Here is a 20,167-nt window from a genome sequence, read left to right as displayed (position 1 = left end):
CAAATGCCGCAAAGTTGATCGGACGGCGCTTCATAGTACAGATGGACAATGACCCCAAGCATACAGCCAAAGCTACCCAGGAGTTCATGAGTGCTAAAAAGTGGAACATTCTGCAATGGCCAAGTCAATCACCAGATCTTAACCCAATTGAGCATGCATTTCACTTGCTCAAATCCAGACTTAAGACGGAAAGACCCACAAACAAGCAAGACCTGAAGGCTGCGGCTGTAAAGGCCTGGCAAAGCATTAAGAAGGAGGAAACCCAGCGTTTGGTGATGTCCATGGGTTCCAGACTTAAGGCAGTGATTGCCTCCAAAGGATTCGCAACAAAATATTGAAAATAAAAATATTTTGTTTGGGTTTGGTTTATTTGTCCAATTACTTTTGACCTCCTAAAATGTGGAGTGTTTGTAAAGAAATGTGTACAATTCCTACAATTTCTATCAGATATTTTTGTTCAAACCTTCAAGTTAAACGTTACAATCTGCACTTGAATTCTGTTGTAGAGGTTTCATTTCAAATCCAATGTGGAGGCATGCAGAGCCCAACTTTCCGTCCACTGCGGATCTGACTGCTGAGACCCTCACAATCCCAAGAAAGGTAGTTTTTGAAGAGAACCATGTAACTGGAGCTGTGGATGATCATACACACTGCTGCACTATTCACATGTTGCTCTTCAAATAACTCCTTTTAGGCCCTGTGCGCACTGGAAAAAGAAAAAGGAATTTTCTTAAAATTACGCAGGCACTGAAAGATTACCGCACTCACGGAAAAAAAACGCAAAAAAACGCACCAAAATCCGCATGCGCTTTAGTGCGGTTTCGGTGCGGTTTTTCCGCGGGTTTGTACATGTGTTTTAATGCAATAAAGCACTTTGAAGAAGAAAAAAAAAAAAAAAAGGTCATTTCCTTCTAATTTAGAAAGAGAAATAGATAGATAGAAGGCTAGATAGAGATAGATAGAAGGATAGATAGATAGATGGATAGATAATCAATAGATTGATCTGTCCTCTATCCATCAATAGATAGAGTCCCTGTGACTGCAGTTCTCACGTTCGGTAGTGTGTTCACATTAGCGACCATGAAAAATGACCTGGAGTTACCTCTGTAGGCTCGTTACGAGGCTGCATTCTGTACAGTGTGTCAGTCGCGGCTGGATGCAAGCGTCGTGGGACCTCGGTGGATTACGCCGGAGCTGTGTGTTGAGAGGGGTTAATAAAGGGGTGAAAGAGGGGGCTTTTTTGTCTTTTATTTAAAATAAAGGATTTTTCGTGGTGTGTGTGTTTATTCACTTTACTTACGAGTTAATCATGAAAGCTGTCTCATAGACGCTGCCATGATTTATTCAACTAAAGGTCCATAATTATTGTGAACACTTCATTAAACACGATTACCACAACCCAATTCAACCCCCACAACCCCAGCTGGGTAGGAAGTGAATAAACACCACAAATTGCTACAAATATATTTCAATTTTTATTCATAATAAGTTTCATCCATACAAAAAAACAGAAGAGCCACCTGGGGGGCGCAGTGAAATCCAGATATAAATGCTACAAATTGTATCAATCAATAGAAAGGAACAACCCATCCATATATCATGATCACTATGTCACGAGACAGTGTCACCACAACCAATAATGGTTTACATGGCATAAATTATCAGTAGCTAAAATTTAATTTAATACCGCCATATTCAACACCATAGTCCATTAAGGATCTATTGTATATTCAATTAGTGATCCCAAATTAGTAGATTAATACACAGTATTGTTAAATAATAGTGACATATACACAGTATATAGTGGAAATATTATGCATCTTACGTTTATCTTTATAAGAGCTTACCAGAATTCAGCTATATTGTATATTAGAATCAATTTCCATTTAAACTGTGTATATAGATAGACCAACAGTACATTAATCAGTCACACAGCTCTCACCTAGTAACTAGTGTGTCTATAACAGCCACCATATCAGTGACGACAGCTGTCAGATATACACTATACTATATCATATCTGGTGTCAAATATCATTTCTAATACTGATCAGTTTACATGAATAATTGAATATCTGTATAGGTGGTTCCTAAATGGATTCTCTGGCCACGCGTCCCGCCACCCCTGATGTACGTTTCGCCGCTCGCTTTCTCAAAAGGTGGGGTTGATCCTGGACTAGGTTGTGGTAATCGCTGCCATCATTAAGCCTGGACCTAAAGGGCAGCAATGCGCTGCCATTTAACTCCTTATTACCTGGATTGCCACCGCATCACAGCAATCTGGAAGAGCTAGGGACACTCCGGGACTGTCGCATAATGGATGCGACAGTCCCGGGGCAGCTGCGGGCTGATATTCTCGGCTGCGGGGGGGGGGGGGGATATTAACCCTGGCCCTCGCCCTCCCCAGCCTGAGAATACCGGGCCGCCGCTGTGTGTTTACCTGGCTGGACAGTAAAAATACAGCGGAGCCCACTTTTTTTATTCTTATATGTACGTTTGATTTGTATGTATATTCTATATGTCTGTGTCTGTGTCTGTGTGTGAGTGCGATATGTGTGTTTACTATATGTCTGTGTCTGATATGTGTGTGTTTACTCTCTGCACGGCTTCCTCTTCCTGTCATAATGACATCACTTCCCTGCAAGACGCAGGGCCGTGATGAACATTATGTCCCGAAAACGCGAAATACCGCAGGGAATAATGCAGGAAAACACAATAAACCGCACAGAATTTGCTACCTGCGGGATTTCACGATTACATTAGTCAATGGAGTGAAATGCCGCAGCTATCTGCGGAAAAGAAGTGACATGCAATTGTTTTTGCTGCGGGAATGCCGCAGCAAAACATGCAGCTGTCAAAATCCGCATAGTGTGCACAGCATTTTGTTTTCCCATTGGATTTGCTGGTGAATCACTGCAGAGATGTTATGAACGTTTATGCAGCAAATCCGCAGGAAATCCACAGCAAAAACCGGCAAGTGCGCACAGGGCCTTAAGATAGCAGTGAGCAGCAGGAGAATGTTAAAGGAGAATTCACTGATTGGGGCTGAGGGTATTATAGTATGTGGGCTGCTGGGATTTGTGTACCAGAGCTGCTTTTTGGTGACAGTCTGGCCCTGACTCTCACATATATGATCCCTAACAAAGGGATTGAAAAAAGGATGGAGTGGTGCTTTAAATGTATTAATTATTTGTATTTAATATTATAAATGACTGCATGTATATTTGTGAGGTTTCTTGCAAATTCTAACCTGACATTGAAAAAAAAACCTGTTAATTTGTAGAGCTTTGAGTTTCCTCCAATTTCCACTGAAATTAGATAAGTAACTACTTACTGTATCTGTCACGCCAGAGTGTACGGATGCTCAGTGTGCAGCCTGACACAAGTGGAACGATGGGAATATTATAGAAGGAAGACCCTAGCGATAGGGACAGGGGAGAGAAGACACCACCTGCAACTCACTTGAGTCTGTACCTTACACTCTCTAACATCCTTATACAGGTTTACCCCCCCATCGCCATCACATGCCCAGGCATTCGCTTACCCTGAACTAACCCTGGCTAGTGAGAAGGCTGGCAAGAACATTAATTTCACCATTGAAATAATAAACACAAGGTAAGGGAGACACACAGAGGTAAAATAGACACAAAAAGGAAAAACACTCCAAGTTATATCCATGCTGCTAAACACCACAGCTGCAATAGTCTCCTCAGCTTCTTCCAGAGACAGGCTCCTTCCAAAGTGGACAGCATAGAATGAGAATCTATAACTGGCATCAGATGGTAAGACATTGACTTTTTATAGTAAAGGGGAGTAGTCACAAAAGAGCTATACCTGAGATTAAGGCTACCAAGGACAGCCAGAAAGGAAAGAGTTCATAGCCCCTGCAGCAGTAAAAGAAAGTAAATTCACTCAAATACAAGTTGTATACCTGTGCACAATGAGGCGTTGTTACCATCTGATCCCTGACTCACCGGAAATCTTTGCAGAGCAGGACACACTCCTGACAGTCTCTTCCAGCACACCAAAGGATTAAAAATGACCATTAGTTCCTTATTTTCAATACTCTCTTTAGAAGTTTGAGATTTCTTTGTAGTCTTCTAATGAGGTAAAATGTGACTGGTATCCAAAATGGGAACTAAGAAGAGTAAGAGTAAGAGATGGCAAATGACTAGATAAGCAGGTAATGATGACATGGATTCAATAGACCAAACGTCATAGATATGCATAAGCAGGAAGTTCTATGTTGGTCAACAAAATATAATATAATTACACTTAGGGCTTGTTCAAATGAACCCAGCCTCAAATGGCTTGAATGCCAAACAGGCAAATATAGAGACTGTTAAGGTGTGACATGAGCACAGTGTTGAGAAATTTTTTTTTTATTAATTGTGGACTATCTGTATGGCATTGCCCTAACTCCTGCTCCTGGTGTTGTTTGGGTTGTAATTAGTGATGGACAAACCTGGACTGTAAAATTGGGAATGCGCACCGAATACCTAGTATCCGTGCACCATCCCCAAACACGGGGTTCTGAGTGAACTCCCTGTAACTATTCGGATTCGTCCTCCCGAATAATTTAAAAAAAAGTAAAGGAAAAAGAAATAAAATAGGGAATAAAGCAGAAGCGCTATACTTACTGAGTCCCCTACATGGCTGTAACACTACTTCCATGGCTGCTCATTACCCTCATACATATTCACTGCTTCCCCAACCATTGGCAGTCTAGGCGTCTCTGATTGGTTGCAGTCAGACCATGCCCCCACCCTGTGTGACAGCATGTGTGATTGTTTTTTAATCACACATAACGTCTTCGTTTCTATAGTGGTGTAAAAATAAATAAATAAAAAAATTGCAGTAGGGTCCCCCCATATTATGATACTCAGCACAGATAAAGAATATAGCTACAGATTGCAGCCCCCAGCCGTGTGCTTATCTTGGCTGTGTATTGTAAAATAAGAGGGACCCCATGCACCTTTTTTAAAATTATTATTCACAAGGAGAGCCTTGTGAAAGATGACAGCAGGTGTTTATGCTGAGGTGTTCCTGATGGTTTTCGAAAGGGTGGTTGAATGGGAGAATTTGCCTTTGGAGCAGTGGGTGGAGATGCTCGCATCCTACAGTATCTAAGGGGAAAACCACAGAAGGCCTATTATGATTTGGCTCTGCAAGACACAAAAGATTATGCCAAGTTGAATATAGAAATCTTGGTGTGCCTAGCAGAGGTGCTGATGTCCTATATAGCAGGGGAACCACAGAGGCCCTATTATGCCATGGCTCTGCAAGATGAAAAAGAGTATGCCGAGTTGAAAATAGAGATCTTTGCACAACTAGGGGTACAGCCTGCTTTACACGTTACAATTAATCGTGCTATCGCATTTGTGATCGCACCCGCCCCCATCGTTTGTGCGGCACGGGCAATTTCTTGCCCGTGTCGCACAATGCTGTAACCCCCCGTCACACGTACTTACCATCCAAACGATGTTGCTGTGGGCGGCGAACATTCACTTCCTGAAGGGGGAGGGACGTTTGGCATCACAGCGACATCACACAGCGGCCACCCAATAGAAGCGGAGGGGCGGAGATGAGCAGGATGTAAACATCCCGCCCACCTCCTTCCTTCAGCATTGCCGGCGGCCGCAGGTAAGCTGCAGTTCATCGTTCTGGGCGTGTCACACGGAGCGACGTGTGCTGCCTCGGGTACGATGAACAACAGGACGTGCGATTTTTAGAAAATGAGCGACGTGTCAGCGATGAACGAAAAGGTGAGTATTTCTGCTCGTTCATAGCTGTCACACACTACGATATCAGTAATGATGCCGGATGCGCGTCACTTACGACGTGACCCTGCCGCATCTCGTTAGATATATCGTAGCATGTAAAGCCCGCTTAACTCTGCCTGTCAGGGCGCAATTGGTGTACCACTGGGGCTATCGAGGTGACATGGTCTCAAATGTTTGACTTACTAAGCCTGGTTCAGAAGTGGCTGCAACCAGAATTTTTGAAAAACAGCCGGGACATTTGTCTAACTAAAAGGCATGTCTAATGGCCGCTTTACACCCAACGACATCACTAACGAGATATCGTTGGGGGTCACAGAATTCATGACGCACATCCGGCCTCGTTAGCGACGTCGTTGTGTGTGACACGTACGAGTGACCGTTAACAATCAAAAATACTCACCATATCGTTGATCATTACACGTCGTTCATTTCCATAATATCGTTGCTCGTCCAGGACGCAGGTTGTTCGTCGTTCCTGAGGCAGCACACATCGCTACGTGTGCCATCGTTGTGTGTGACACGTACGAGTGACCGTTAATGATCAAAAATACTCACCATATCATTGATCATCACACGTCGTTCATTCCCATAATATCGTTGCCCGTACAGCACGCAGGTTGTTCGTCGTTCCTGTGGCAGCACACATCGCTACGTGTGACACCCCAGGAACGACGAACAACAATGTACCTGCGTCCTCTGGCAACGAGGTGGGAGTGACAATCCAGCGCCTCCCTTCCGCCCCTCCACTGCTATTGGTGTCCTGCATGGTGACGTCGCTGTGACGCCGAACGAACCGCCCCCTTAAAGAAGAGGTTGTTCGGCGGCCACAGTGACGTAGTTTGTAAGGTAAGTAGTATGACGCATCCTAGCGATATTGTGCGCCCCGGGCAGCGATTTGCCCGTGACGCACAAACGACGGGGGCGGGTGCTACGTATAAAGCAGCCTTAAGTTTCCATAATGCTCTCCTGGCATGTTAAAAGTTTTCTACTCATGACGTATCTATAAGGGATAAACGGGTCTCCAGTGACAAACTTCCCCTTAATTTAAATATATTATTAACGACACAGACTCCAACTTTATTGCCGAATGGCCACAGCTTTATTCAACAGTATATATGTACCAAACTTGTGGCTCAACATGCCACCCCATTAACACCTGAACCTGTACATATATACATATTCTCCACAAAATGACACCTGATAGGTCCATCCGAGAGCCAAATCATCATTGCTATCCCCCGGCCGTAACCTCCAACCGGCCCAGGGGACCACCTCTCGGCCGTGACCAACCGACCCGAGGTGTAGGGTAATTAACGTTCCATCGTTAATTACCCCTCCCCAGAACCTGCAGGACCTCCGCCTACAAGTTCCCATCCAACTCAAAGCCACTCCCCCTGAGTGGCTTCATACCAACAAACCTACTGTCGGTACACCAAACCTCTCTGAACGGACCTATCACCCCGCTGTGACAACAACTCAAAAGAAAACAACATCCTTTTTTTTTTTTTTTTTTTTTTATATATTTCACATTTATTATTCCATTTTTTATTAATTTCTTTTTTTTTTTTTTTTTTTTTATATACTCTTTATTCTTTTTATTATTATTATCATTTTTATTTATTTATTTCTTTATTTATATATTTTTTTTTTTACATTATTGCAGGGCGGGTGGGCGGGACACGCTGTCTGTAGGTCAAAAGGGGCAGTGACCTCTGCACAGCCCCCTTCATACCCACACACCAACCCTCCCATATCTTGTCCCTCACCCAATCCCTTTTCCCGACTCTCCCACCAATCAGGCAGCCCCTATGTGCCTCCAACCTTAGCACTTAACTCTTTCCTACCCTAACCCTCCCGATCGTCATGGGCCTGTTCACCCCTATGGGGCTCTCTGGCCGTCTTGACGTATCCATAAGGGATAAACGGGTCTCCAGTGACAAACTTCCCCTTAATTTAAATATATTATTAACGACACAGACTCCAACTTTATTGCCGAATGGCCACAGCTTTATTCAACAGTATATATGTACCAAACTTGTGGCTCAACATGCCACCCCATTAACACCTGAACCTGTACATATATACATATTCTCCACAAAATGACACCTGATAGGTCCATCCGAGAGCCAAACCATCATTGCTATCCCCCGGCCGTAACCTCCAACCGGCCCAGGGGACCACCTCGGCCGTGAACAACCGACCCGAGGTGTAGGGTAATTAACGTTCCATCGTTAATTACCCCTCCCCAGAACCTGCAGGACCTCCGCCTACAAGTTCCCATCCAACTCAAAGCCACTCCCCCTGAGTGGCTTCATACCAACAAACCTACTGTCGGTACACCAAACCTCTCTGAACGGACCTATCACCCCGCCACAGACCGGCCAAGTGACACCTTACTTGGCCCGGGCCCCCCACACCCCCAATGCTCGTTCCATTCCATCCTTCAAACCCAACGTCCACAAATCCAAACCGCCATCCGTGAGAATGGACCCCATCACGCCTCAAATACTGCTCGGTGGACTTCTCCAACTCCTCGAATCGAACCACCAACCTCCGTTCCACGCTCCAAACCTGCCAATCGCCCGGTTCAATTTTTCCCAGGCCCTGTTAATCCGATCCACTCCTAAAACGCCACTGCATTCGGGCTAACATATCGGACCTCACAATCACAATGCCATGGAACGCCCTCCACAAATGAAGTAAGTCCAACTTGCTCTCCCTTTTAACTCTCACGCCGTCCACACTCCAAAGTCATTCCCCCCCCACATGCAGCATTACAACAACAGGTTCCTTGTCAATCCGGCTATAATACACCAATTCAGGGCGAACTCTACTCCAAGTCATGCCCCGAACTCCGAGCCATTTCACACGGGCTTCCTATATCGCCGCTCCGTACGAAGAGACTGCACACCAAACCATCCTCAATAAAGGACCCCCCCCTGTCACCAAACATCACCTAATCAGATGTGGTCTAATATACAAACGAAACCTGGAGGAATCCCAGCTCCCAATCCACCGGGTCCAATCCTCACTCAGCCCCCCCACTTAGCCGCTTCTGTCGCTGCCCCAATCCGAAAGGAGTGGGACCCATAATCCCTTGGCTACTCCCCCGGCCCTTACTAAAGCCGTCTTCAACACTGCCATACTGGAATCACGATAAGGCAGATCCATCCACATGTCTAAAGAAACACCGGGGTAGCCACCCCACACCTGCACGAATTCCGCCACCTGAACCACTGGGCATAGGTGGTGCCCAGGCAATTCAAACAATGTCACCAGACGTCCCCCACCTATTTGGTCTGTCTATCGAAAACCATACCGGCACTCGCGCCATCCTTACCAAGCGTAACAACCTCCAATAACAGCCCGCCTACCGCATGCCTGGCAGGGCTACCAAATTCTCTGATACAGAAAGCCCCGAAAATGCCAATACGAAGGCAACCCTAAACAGCCTCGTACCTAATCGGACGAGCATATATCCCCCAAACACATCACCAACCAATCAACGACTGAAACAATAGTGGCCGTCTCCTGTCTCGCGACCACGCGTCCTTTGAAAACCCTTTATCCCCTACCGCACCAGAAAATCCTTTGCCACGTCCCGAACCCCTTGCATTTTAACAAGAAGGCCAACACCGCCCAACTTGTAATCATCACCGAAACGGACCGGCCTGCTGAAAAATCCCAGCTAATCAATGACAAAACCCCCAGCACTCGGCCTGTCTAACCAAGCTCTATAAAATCCGCCTTCTCCAATTCCTCCCATTCCCGCCACACAGCCTGGTATCGGCACAAGTAGCCTCAGTCACCGGTCTCCTGATTCCCTCAAATGCTACCCGACGCCAGGTCACACAGCCATGCCGGGCATAGTTCTCCAACCTTGTCCGCTCCTGGCACCAGTCACCTGAACCTGTGAGACTGAAACCGAGAGCGCATCAGCCACTTCACTTTGCACTCCGGGCACATGCTGCACCACCACGCACCTGATGAGTTCTAAGCAACCCAACACCATATGTCTCAAGTAGCACACCACCGGGGGCGATTTTGACGACCATGAATTGATCGAAATACACCAATGCCATGTAATTACAATGCACACCAAGCTTCTTGCCCGCAAATTCTGGGCCCCAAAACTCCATCGCCACTATGATGGGGGAACATTTCCACCAGCGCCAAAAATGTCACAAACCCCTTTTTCCACCCAAAGCCGTGGCCATTAGCCCACACACCAATGCGTCCTAAAATTGCCCCAAAACCTGATGCCCCTGCCGCATCAATAAACAGTTCCAGCTGGCTATCTGATACTGCCCTGCTCACCCATAACGTCCGTCCGTTGTATCATTCAAGGAATGCAGCCCCACACCAGCAAACCTCCTTTCATTGTCATTGTCACTCTGACAAATAATTTGTAGCAATCACCCCTGCCATTGCGCTCGCCAGACGCCTGTTAAATATTCGCCCCATAGGCCTAGTGCGACCGGCAAAATTCAACTTCCCAAGGACCGACTGAAATCCTGTAACCGCACCTTCTTAGCCCAGTGCAACAACTGCACCGACACCTTCAAAACATGCAGCTCGTCCTCCGGCAATCGGCATTCCATAGCCACCGTGTCAATTTCAATGCCCAAGAAACACAGGGACGTCACTGGCCCTTCTGTCTTCCCCCGTGCCACCGGAATCCCAGGCTTCCTGCAATGCGTTCTCATGTAAATAACAGCACGGAACAAACCGAGGAGCCCACTGGGCCCACGCAAAAGAAATCATCCAAATAGTGTATCACTGAGTGGACACCCGCCACATCCCTGACTACCCATTCCACAAACGAACTGACGCTTCAAACTAAGCGCACGAAATAGAACAACCCATGGGCAGGCACTGATCCACATAGTATTGCCCATCCCACCTGCACCCCAAAGGTGAAAAAAACTCTCCGGGTGCACCGGAAATATCCGTAAAGCTGCTCCCACGTCCGCCTTGGTCATCGGGGCCCCTTGCCCACTACCCACACTAACTCCAACGCCTTGTCAAACGATACATAACAGACCGCCGGCACTCGGGTGAAATCCCGCCGTTCACCAACAACCCAGCCGGGTAAGAGAGATGATGAAGGAGCCGATACTCGTTCGACTCCTTCTTGGGTACCACTCCCAGCAGCGAAAACCCTCAAGTTGGGGAGTGACGGGTCCTGGACCAGAACCCGCCATCCATCCCGCTCCACCTCCTTCTGCAGCCTTTCCGTCACCACCTCCGGATGTCCTTTTTCGGACCCCGAATTACCCGGGCGAAACACCGGCGCCCCAAAATCAAACGGAACCCGGAAACCTTCCATAAAACCCGTAGCAAACAGCTCCGCCGCCCGGTCATCCGGATATCTATTTAAATAGGGACGCATCCCTCGACCCTCACTAGCGTCCTCCCTGTTACCAAAACCTACCCCCGACTTTCCTTTCCCCCTTTGAAACACCTGTCCAAAGAGTGGGAAAAACTTCCACAACCGGAACACTCGTGTTTGAACTGACACGCTGCCCCCAAACTTACATTGCCCCTCACTAAAATTTCCAACACGCCCCTTTCTTTTTTCCAGCCAAAGACCCGCCACTCGCACCCGGGCCCCTGGCACCACCTCAAAAGGGGCTGCGCCGGAGCCGTTATCAAACGCATCCCCAAACATATCTCTTTGTGTTCCCACCAGATGCCCGGCCGCATAGCCTTCCAATGCCAGTTAGTAAACGTCCTCGGGATCAACCTACACCTCCCCCTTTTTTTTTTTTTTTTTTTATCCTCCTTATCTTTTAGATTCACTTGCCTTCAATGTATCCAAATTAAACTTTTCCTAGGGAAGCAGTGAAAATATTTCCCCATACTCCCCTTTTCTTATCTACTCCCTCACCTCCTTTTTTAAATGCACCCCTAACGGACTCCCAAAGCACCCGTAACTTCGCTCCGTGCCCTATCATCCAAACGCACAACCTCAGCATCCTTTTCCACGTCCTCGCTAACCAACGCCACGGCCGCCGCGCCGTCCGCCTGACCCGCAACGACCGCCAGCACAACCTCCTAAGTCTCTACCTCGCGCACCGGTACCACCGGCAGCCACCCCGACCGTGGGACCCACCCACGCCCCCCGCCAGGGACCCAGGCCCGCTTCGACCTGACCGCTCAGCCGACAATCCCTGCAACACCCCTAGCAGCTGCCCCCAAAACTCCGCCCCGGGTAACCCCGACTGACCGACCGCACTAAACCCCCGGCAAACCACTCCCCGCGGTGGAACCCCCGTCCCCGCTAACACTACCCACAACATTAAACATATTGGTTGTTCTCTCACCGGGCTGCCTCTGAACCGAATCCGGAGCAGCTGTACCGCGAACATCCTGCTGCCGTTCATCCGTCCTGCCGCCTCCTCCGGTCCTTCTTCCTCGCCCGAATAAGAAGAGCTGCTGAAGTCCGCTGGGGGGACCAGCGAGGGGACAGCCCGCACCTTGCGGCCGTCAACCCCCACGGTCACCGCACCCTGCTCCTCCGTGCACCTCCTGTTTGTCCTCTGTTTCATGCCGCGGCGCGGCGTCCTGCCGCCATCTTTCTTTGCTGCCCCCTCCTCTGCTGCACCGCTGTACTCTCTGTAGCTCCCGGTGGTCCCCCTCCCTGCCGACTGCAGGAAGGCCGTGCCTCTCCGTCCGGATGCCAGGAACACCCCCCAGCCTGATCCCTGCTGGGAGGTACCGTAATAACAGACCGCCGCAAGGGCCCTGCCGACTGCATGACCCTGCCACCAGCCCCCTCCGACTACCGCTCCGCTCCGTGCCGCCCCTCCATCCATGCTCTCTCCCCTGCCGTCTGCAGGGAGGCTCCCCGTCCGCTCTGTGGTGCCGGGCGCCACCCCCAGCCCGCACCTCACTGGGGGCTGCCGCTGCTCTGGTCCGTGGCCGTGCAGGCCGCAGACCGGAAGTAGGCCTCGCATAAGCTCCGCCCACCCCCGGCCCGCGGAGTCTCCGACGAGGATTCCTCCCGGCGGCCGGAGACACGTCTGAAGGTGAGGTGCACTCCGCTGCCCCGGAGGGTCCCCGAAGGGGCTCCTAAATCTGTCTTCTCCCCCCCCCCGACGGGGGAGTAGCGCTCCGGCGGTCGCGCCCGCCGAGCGCGCAGCGCAGGTCCGGGCGCAGGAGCAGAGAAGCCGCTCCAGCCCCGCAGACGCGTCCTCGCAGATGTCCTCAGATGCCCCCCCCCCAGCTCCAGCACCGCCACCATTCTTCAGTCAGGGAGGCAGCAGCGCAGGGGGGACACGCTGTCTGTAGGTCAAAAGGGGCAGTGACCTCTGCACAGCCCCCTTTATACCCACACACCAACCCTCCCATATCTTGTCCCTCACCCAATCCCTTTTCCCGACTCTCCCACCAATCAGGCAGCCCCTATGTGCCTCCAACCTTAGCACTTAACTCTTTCCTACCCTAACCCTCCCGATCGTCATGGGCCTGTTCACCCCTATGGGGCTCTCTGGCCGTCTTTCCATTCCCTGATTCTAGTCAGATTTTAAGCTGCCTGAGATCTAACTTGGAGAATCATTTAGCATCAACAATGTGATTAAATAAATCAGCTATGAGCCAGATAGGATAAGGGTCATGAATGCTAACTTGATTCAACTGTCGAAAGTCTAAACAGGGATGCAGGCCTCCATCTTTTTTCTTAACAAAACAGAACCCTGCTGCCAAAGGAGAAGAGGAGGGTCTGTCCCTTAGTAAGATTTTCCAACATATAATCTTTTAAATCTTGCCTTTCAGGACCAGAAAGATTATACAACCTGGTCTTGAGAAGTTTTCCCACGGGGATCAAGTTAACAGGGCAATCATATACACACTAGGGAGGCAGATCTTGGCACCCCTTTTCTGAGAATTCATCCACAAAATAGGACAAAAAAAGAGGGTATTGCCTTAGTGGAAACGGTAGAGATAATCGTATTCAGGCAACTATTCCTGCAGTTCTCACTCCATATGACTCTGGACTGCCAGTCCACCACTGAATTATGCATAACTAACCGGGGAAAACCCTGGAGTAGGGAGACCTTCCAAGACATAACAAGAAAGGAACTCCTTGTGAAGGATCCCTATGCACAGGCTTGTATTATGCACCACTTGCGAAAAACTTCCCTGACTGAGATGTGCAGAATCGATGGCAAATATGGGGATTAATTTAGCCAGCATATCACAGGAGATAGCATGAGTTCATGCAAACCAAGAATCCACCATATTGGCCCCCACCCCACTATATAACAGGACAGATATGATCAAAATATTAGTACCTATGACAACCTCACCAGTAAAATAAACTGAGATGGACATGCAGAGGAAATATATGCTGCCAGGTTTTAATCCTTCACACTAATTGGAGTCAGACGTTTTCCAATGACTTCCTTTGCTTAGAACACGATGGACAGACCCTAATAAAATGACCCTTATGCCCACATAAAAAACACACCCTGTCTTACAGTGAACCACTAGGGATCCAGACTGAGAGGAAGCCCTTCCTAACTGCATGCGTTCACCAGAGCTTCCTGGAAGGACTTCAGCCTTGGGAAGCACATCAGGAGGCAAAGTCACAAGTCTCTGATGCATTTATTGATACATATGGCTAGAGCCATGAGGACTCTAATCTTTAAAGAGTTTCATATAAAACCAATGTGTCCTTGAGCCTTTGTGACAGACCCTGGCTAAAATGACTCCTAAGAGCCGGTCATTCCACCTAGTGTTAGTGGCCCATCTCCGGAATTCAGAACAAAACTCCTCTGCTGGCCGGTCTACCTGCTGGAGCTTGTGTAGCTGAGATTCAGCAAGGGTGAACTGGTCAGAGTAGTCATAGACGAGGCTTAGGGCCGCAAAAAACTCATTGACAGACTGGAGCGTCAGTGAGTCAGTCAGAAGAGAAAAAGCCCAGGATTGAGGGTCTCCCTAAAGGAGGGAGATTACAATCCTCACCCATTGTTTCTCACTCCCAGAAAAGTGACGGCAGTGCCACCTTAGGCTCAGGAATAGTGTTGAGCGGACCCGGATCCGCAACATCCGGATCCGCACGTTTTTTTTTCTCTCTCTGTCTCTCTCTCTCTCCTCCCTTTCTCTCCTCCCTCTCTCTCTCTCGTCCCGGATCCCGTTCCCCTTGATTTGTATGGCCGCGGATTCCGGATCGGATCCGGACTTCGGCGGCAACCCGATCCGGATCCACCAGACCCGGATTATAAACGATCCGCTCAACTCTACTCAGGAATAGTATACCTGGCTGCCAGACCCATGGCGCATTGTTGTGGTTGAAAAACCCTGGTTTACAGGTCTGCCAGACCAAGTGACAGGCTCTGCACCCGTTCTCCAAGAACCTCTACAAGATCCAGTTAAGGTCCTGGGAAAAAAAATGGGCCGGTTATAATGTCACACCAGAGCGTACGGACGCTCAGTGTTCAACATGATACAAGAGAAACAATGGGAATAGTGTAGGAAGGCACTGGCGATAGGGAGAGCGGATACTTCCTGCAACTCAACTAAGTCTGTACCCTACACTACCTAATGTCTCTACATGAGTCCTTTCCCCCATTGCTGTCACGTGCCTAGGCCTTCGCTTATCCTTGACTCACTTTGGCTAGTGAGAAGGCTGGCATGAGTCACTGCAATGATACAAAACAAGGTAAGGGAGACAGATAGAGGTAATATAGACATAAAAAGGAAAACACTCCAAGCTCCTCCAATGCAGCTGAGCTCCACAGCTGCAATAGTCACAACTCCTCATCTTCTTCCAGAGACAGGCTCCTTCCAAAGTGGACAGCATAGAATAAGAATCTATAACTGACATCAGATGGTAAGACATGTGACTTTTAATATCGACGGGGAGTGGTCACAAAAGAGATCAACCTGAGATTAAGGCTACCAATGACAGCCAGATAGGAAAGAGTTCTTAACCCCTGCAGCAGCAAAAGAAAGTAGATTCACTCTAATACAAGTTGTATACATGTGCACACTAAAGGCTGCTTTACACGCAGTGACATCGCTAGCGATGTCGCTCTTGAAAGCACCCGCCCCCGTCGTTTGTGCGTCACGGGCAAATCGCTGCCCGTGGCATACGAAATAGCTAGTACCCATTACACATACTTACCTTGCTAGCAACATCACTGTGGGCGGCGAATAGCCTCTTTTCTAAGGGGGGCGGTTCGTGCGGCGTCTGAGCGATGTCACACGGCAGGCGTCCAATAGAAGCGGAGGGGCGGAGAGCAGCCGCATGAAAGTCACGCCCACCTCGTTGTCGGAGGACGCAGGTACAGTGTTGTTCGTCGTTCCTGGGGTGTCACATGTAACGATGTGTGCTGCCTCAGGAATGACGAACAACCTGCGTCCAGCATCAGCAACGACATTTGGGAAATGGACGACGTGTCAACGATCAACGATTTGGTGAGTATTTTACATCGTTAGCGGTCGCTCGTATGTGTCACACGCAACGACGTCGCTAACGAGGCCGGATGTGCGTCACGAATTCCGTGACCCCAACGACATCTCGTTAGCGATGTCGTTGTGTGTAAAGCCCCCTTTAGGCTTTGTAATCTTCTGATCCCTGCCTTACCAGAGGTCAGCCCAGAGACACTCATGACAGTCTCTTCCAGCACACCAAAGTATTAAAAATGACGACCAGTTCCTTAATTTCAATACTCTCTATAGAAGTTTGAGATTTCTTTGTAGTCTACTAAAAAGATAACATGTGACTTTTATCCAAAATGGGAACTAAGAAGAGTAAAGGCCCCGTCACACTAAGCAACATCGCTAGCAACATCGCTGCTAACGAACAACTTTTGTGACGTTGCTAGCGATGTTGCTGTGTGTGACATCCAGCAACAACCTGGCCCCTGCTGTGAGGTCGTTGGTTGTTGCTGAATGTCCTGGGCCATTTTTTAGTTGTTGCTGTCCCGCTGTGAAGCACAGATCGCTGTGTGTGACAGCGAGACAGCAACAACTAAATGTGCAGGCAGCAGAAGCCGGCTTCTGCGGAGGCTGGTAACCAATGTAAACATCGGGTAACCAAGAAGCCCTGTCCTTGGTTACCCGATATTTACCTTTGATACCAGCCTCCTCCTCTCTCACTGCCTGTGCTGCCGGCTCCTGCTCTGTGCACATGTAGCTGCAGGACACATCGGGTTAATTAACCCGATGTGTGCTGTAACTAGGAGAGCAAGGAGCCAGCGCTAAGCATTGTGCGCTGCTCCCTGCTCTCTGCACATGTAGCTGCAGCACACATCGGGAAATTAACCCCATGTGTGCTGTAACTAGGAGAGCAGGGAGCCAGCGCTCAGTGTGCGCTGCTCCTTGCTCTGTGCACATGTAGCTGCAGCACACATCGTGTAATTAACCTGATGTGTGCTGTAACTAGGAGAGCAAGGAGCCAGCGCTCAGTGTGCGCTGCTCCCTGCTCTCTGCACGTGTAGCTCCGTGCGGTGGTAACCAAGGTAAATATCGGGTTGGTTACCCGATATTTACCTTAGTTACCAAGCGCAGCAGCTTCCACGCGGCGCTGGGGGCTGGTCACTGGTTGCTGGTGAGCTCACCAGCAACTTGTGTAGCCACGCTCCAGCGATCCCTGCCAGGTCAGGTTGCTGGTGGGATCGCTGGAGCGTCGCAGTGTGACATCTCACCAGCAACCTCCTAGCAACTTACCAGCGATCCCTATCGTTGTTGGGATCGCTGGTAAGTTGCTTAGTGTGACTGGACCTTAAGAGTAAGAGATGGTAAATGACTATACAAGCAGGTCACGTTATTAGTGATGACATGGATTCATTAGGCCGAGGGTCAGAAATATGCAAAATCAGGCAGCGCTATGTTGGTTAACAAAATCTAATATAGGTACACTTAGGGCTCGTTTCAATGAACCCAGCCTTAAATGGCTTGAATGCCAAACAGGCAAATATAGAGACTGTTAAGGTGAGACATGAGCACAGTGCTGAGAAAAAATGCTTTGAATAGCTTGTTAATAGGAACCTGTCACCAGGTTTTTCCATTATAAGCTGCTGCCACCACTAGTGAGCCCTTATATACAGCATTCTAGAATACTGTATATAAGAGCCCAGGCCACTCTGTAGGACATAACAAACACCTTTGTTACACTTATCTAGGGAGCAGTTAGATGTGTTACACCTCGTAGCTGCCCTGTTGCAAGGAATGATGTGGTCTCCCATTACCTTGCCTGCCACGAGCCTTCCTGCTCAGTAGCGCCAAAGGTCTAGGAGCCTACATGGCTCCTCTGTTGCAAGGAATGATGTGGTCTTCTATTCCTTGCCTGCCACAAGCCCTCCTGCTCAGCAGCGCCGAAGTTCCAGGAGACTACACAATGTGCAGAGGATAGCTACTCAGGGAAGCAGCAAGAATCTCGTTATCCCTGCATCTTGTGAAGCCACAGATCCCGCCTCTATGTCTCAGAGGCAGGAAAATGAGCATCTGCACCACATGGCAGGTTTTGATACGCCCACTGACATCACACGGCTTGATGACGAGGCTGGTGATGTGGTGAACCCTGATTGGCCGGGCTAAGATGTCGTGGATCCCGCTTGGGTCAAATCCGTCGACTCCGCCTCGCGCCCGCCTTTGGGTGGAGCTGCGCCTCCTTAAAATCCCCGCTTTCCAATATGGCGGTGCGCGACCATCCTCTTTTGTTGGATGACTGGCAGCATGCTGCTACGCCGCTGTACAGGCATTATTGTCTTCTTGTGGGCTTTGCCCTTGCTGCTCCGGCAGCTCCTTGTTTTGCAGGTCGTGTCCCTGCCTTCGGTGAGCTCCTCGGGACCTCCTCGGACTCACCTTGTTATTGAAGCACACGTGCACGGGCACCACTGTGCTACCCTCGTGCCACGTTTCCGTGACTTCCGTTTGGGCACACGTGCTTGGGCGCCACTGTGCTTCTTCGTGCAACAAGTGCACCGAGCTGTAAGCCCCGTCCCATACAACCCTCACGGGTTAGAGTGAGCCGGTGTACGCAGATCGTCTGTTACGTAACAGACGATCGTCAGCAACAACCCGCTCACTCTCTAACGACCATAGCAGCGGTCCCCTACACCGCACAGTGGACCTTGACCGGCGGAAGCTGCCTCTTCACAATCTTGGCACGCTTCCCCGGGTCCCCCTCGTAACATGATGGGTCTCGGTCTGGCGCCTCCTTTATCTTGTGCGATTGCCATCCTCTTTCCTAGCCCTGTGTGCATGATGCGTCATTCAAAGAGAGTGCAGCCACACTTTGATCTGCCCAGCTGAGGGCAGATCAAAGTACTTTAGTGCACATGCACCGGAGATGGTTGATCTTTCATCCAGCCTGCGCATTACAGTACTTTGCTCTGCCCTCAGCATAAGTGGATGGAAACGCGTTGAGCAATGGAGCATTTTTCTTGATACCTGTTTATGAACTATTTACCTACGGTGACTCTATTTGAGGACACCTTAAGATAAGTGACCATTATTTTACTTGCCAGAATTATGATTAGTTCAAGATGGAAGATATCCAGCATCCCTAGTTAATTCCATCTTGTTTGTTAGAACAGGGAATTTATGGATATCATATAGAGTCAGCCTTTCCTTCATGGAAAGGGGGCACCACTCGAATCCTAGGGTGCTAAGCCTCCATTGATAGGTAGGAATTGACTCTCCCTTAGGGACCAGTTAGCTATCTCCCATTTTTGCTCCTATTAAGGATTCTTCATTTTTTCTGACCAGTTTTTGACCAGTTAAAAGTGTGTTATTGTGTCCTATTTGTGTTTGTATGGTATGGGTGGTTTTACATTTTTTATATTAATAACAGGAGTAATTTTAATTATAGTACTCAGTGGATATTTTCTGATAGCCTGTTGATATATTGTACCCTTGGTCACACTAAAAATTTCTAATACATACAATCTCCCCTCAGCTGGGCAGATCAGAGTGCACATCACAGGAGCGCAATGGTGGCCTTTCTGTGGATGACGCAGGTTGCCTCAAACACAAGTGGCTGGGAAAGAGGACAGCCAATCGCACATGATAGAGGAGGCGCTGGACTGAGAGCAGCGACACCCATCGGACCAAACCCCCCCACATGTTAGTATAACAAAAGTGTTGTTTACGTTCTACAGAGCCGCCAGGGCTCTCATATACAGTATTCTGGAATGTTGTATATAATTTCTCACTGGTGGTGACCGCAGCTCATTAGGGAAAACTTAGTAACAATTTCCCTTTAATTGTCATGCGGGTCTGCAGGTAAAGCTGCTGTATAACTGCAAAATTGTGCAACCAATAATGGTCTATTTATTAATTGTGGCCTCTCTGTATTACTTTGCCCTAATGTCTGCTCCTAGTGTTTGGGTTATAATGCCTGCTGCTGTTTTCCGTTTATTCATTTGGCCTTGCTT

The sequence above is a fragment of the Anomaloglossus baeobatrachus genome, chromosome 7 (assembly GCF_048569485.1).
Source record: "Anomaloglossus baeobatrachus isolate aAnoBae1 chromosome 7, aAnoBae1.hap1, whole genome shotgun sequence".
In the NCBI taxonomy this organism is placed as follows: Eukaryota; Metazoa; Chordata; class Amphibia; order Anura; family Aromobatidae; genus Anomaloglossus; species Anomaloglossus baeobatrachus.
Note: the sequence above shows the minus strand (reverse complement) of the source record.